The sequence below is a fragment of the Arvicola amphibius genome, chromosome X (genome assembly GCF_903992535.2).
Source record: "Arvicola amphibius chromosome X, mArvAmp1.2, whole genome shotgun sequence".
In the NCBI taxonomy this organism is placed as follows: domain Eukaryota; kingdom Metazoa; phylum Chordata; class Mammalia; order Rodentia; family Cricetidae; genus Arvicola; species Arvicola amphibius.
In genome coordinates this window covers 137,615,602-137,618,306 of record NC_052065.1, presented here as the reverse complement: position 1 = coordinate 137,618,306, position 2,705 = coordinate 137,615,602, and the positions used below count along the sequence as shown (strand labels likewise).

The following is a 2,705-nucleotide window of genomic DNA, read 5'->3' as shown; positions in this document are numbered from 1 at the left end:
ATGGGAGGAGGGGAGGGGAGGGAAGGGGGAGGAGAAGGGGAGGAGATGGAAATTTTTAAATATAAAAAAAAAAATAAACCAGCCGGGCGGTGGTGGCGCACGCCTTTAATCCCAGCACTCGGGAGGCAGAGGCAGGCGGATCTCTGTGAGTTCGAGGCCAGCCTGGTCTACAGAGCTAGTTCCAGGACAGGCTCCAAAGCCACAGAGAAACCCTGTCTCGAAAAAAAACCAAAAAAAAAAAAAATAAATAAACCATAAAAAAGTATGAAAAATTCTATAGAACAGTTGGTTTCTTCTACAGATACATGGAAAGGAATAAAATTTAAAATTAAAATAAGTTAAATAAATATATTTATTCTTAAATATGAACTGTGTTTGGATTCTGATTCAATGCAATCGTTAATAATACAAAAAAGAAAAAAAGGGGAATTTATACATTGAATGATGTTTGAAGATGTTAAGGAAAAGCTATTATCTTTAAATTGATAATATCATTAGATATAGTTAAGATATGGATGGCTCAATGTTAAAGAGCAGTTGATTTATTTTATTTATTTTTTGGCAAAGGATGTGAGTTAAGTTCCTTGTACCCACAATGGGTGGCTCATAACCACCTGAAAATCTGGCTCCAGGACCTCCAACACCCTTTACTGTCCTCTTGATCACACACATGCATATACATAGGCACACAAACACAAAACACACACACACAAACACACATCATTAAAATAATAAAGGCTAGAAAAATGGCTCACTAAATGGTTAAAAGCACTTACTCTTTTTGCAGAGGACCCAGGTTCAGTTCCTAGCACTGATATGGTGGCTTGCAAGTGTCTTTAACTCTGGTTCTAGGAGATTTGACACTCTCTTCTGTCCTCTGCTGGCACCAGGCTTGAAAGGAAAGTGGTGCACATACATACATGCAGGCAAAACACTCATACACCTAAAGTAAAAACAAATAAATCTTTAAAAAGATAAATTTTTAGGAAAGAAATGGTTATCTTTAGATGTGATATTGAGGCTATGTTTTAAATTGTATCCTTATCCTTTATAGATACATGTCAAAATATTTATTTGTAGGTGGAATGATACAACTTGGTTTTGTCTCAAATGAGGGATAATGAGTGAGAAGGTTCAGTGGAAACAAGACTTATTTTAATTAGGTTTCTGCCTTGAGCAATGAAATATATGACAGAACTGGTAAACGAGACAAGGAAAATAGGATAAGAAGCAAGGAATTCTAATGACATAATGGATAAGGCATTTATCCTTAATCAAAAAAGAAACATTTTTTTAAAAATTGTTTTCATTGTTTGAGAATATAAGGAGAGTATTTTCTCAAAAGTGAGAATAATCTCAAATTAGATATTAAAGTTTCTCTTATTCAGTAGCTACTCAATGGTTTAGAGCCCTTCCAAAAGTAAATATTCTATAGCTTCTGCTTTCCTTCATTCTTTTACATATACTAATTATATAATAATGGATTTCATTATGACATTTTTCATACATGTACATAATATATTTGGAAGCTGGTGAGATGGCTCAGCTGGTAAACATTTGCCATTCAAACCTGATAATCCGAGTTCAATCCCCAGACCCATAGTAGAAGAAAAGAACTGAGTCCTAGAAATAGTCATCTGACCTCCACACGCAAACCATGGCATGCACATGCATGCACTTACACATACATCATAGACACATATAATAATAGTGGTGGTAAGTAGTAGAAGTAGTAGTAGTAGTAATAGCAGCAGTGTAGTGATAAACAAATATAAAGTATTTTTTATCATATTCACACTACCCATTAGCCCCTATTGTACTCTTTCCACTCTCAGCGATTGCCTTCTTCTCAGCTAATCCTCTTACTGTGTTCATGTTTTTCTTTTCTCTCTCTCTTATCCTACTAGGATTTCTTATAAGATTCAGACTGAATGATTTTTGGTAAAAGCATGGGCTCCTTACCAGTGTAACACCAATGAAGAAAATGTGTCTCTATCCCCTAGCAACAATTAACTGCCTATAGACAACTCTGGAAAAATATGCAATGTTTTAGAAATGTTATCCTTGCACAGGGGCCATTCTAATATTCTCTGTTACATTCCAATTTTCACATTTGTGCTGACAAAGTAAGCACTCTATAGCTTCTTAAATGTTTTCTTGAACAAGGAACTCATTATTTTGTGATTTAAATTGTTAAAAAAATTACTGGATATCTACAATCATACCTTTTATTTATCTTAAAATAGTATCTCTATGAACTTAAAAACTGGCTCCTTTTCTGAACAAATGAGCTTCATCTCATTTTTTATATGATGGCTTTTGAATATTTGTAAAAAGTGATCCTGCCACACTAAAACCATATTTTAAGGCTTAATTTTCTTTATCTCATTAATTTGCTACTCTATCACACCTCTTATTCCCGTATCAATTCCAATTTACTGATGCTCTACTTAAAGTTGTTGCGGGGAAAGTATATCTGTTATTGCAACTCATCACTTTTACACATATTAGAGTTAATCTGGAGCAGTTATTCTTCTAATGACCCCATATAATTAACCCTTATGGTATCTAATTAAAAATAAACATATATCAGTGTCCCTATGTTTCCCCATGGAACTGTTCTAATTCATCTTTGTCCTCTGGCTATAATTTTACATAAAATATCCATAGGGCAGTTAATTTTGGAAACACATATGATAGAAAAT

The 2,705-nt window shown here is 34.0% G+C and overlaps 1 pseudogene; it reads right to left on the bottom strand.

The window, feature by feature from the left end:
• Positions 1–2,033: 2,033 nt before the first annotated feature.
• Positions 2,034–2,134, bottom strand: LOC119805599 (annotated as a pseudogene).
• Positions 2,135–2,705: the final 571 nt, after the last annotated feature.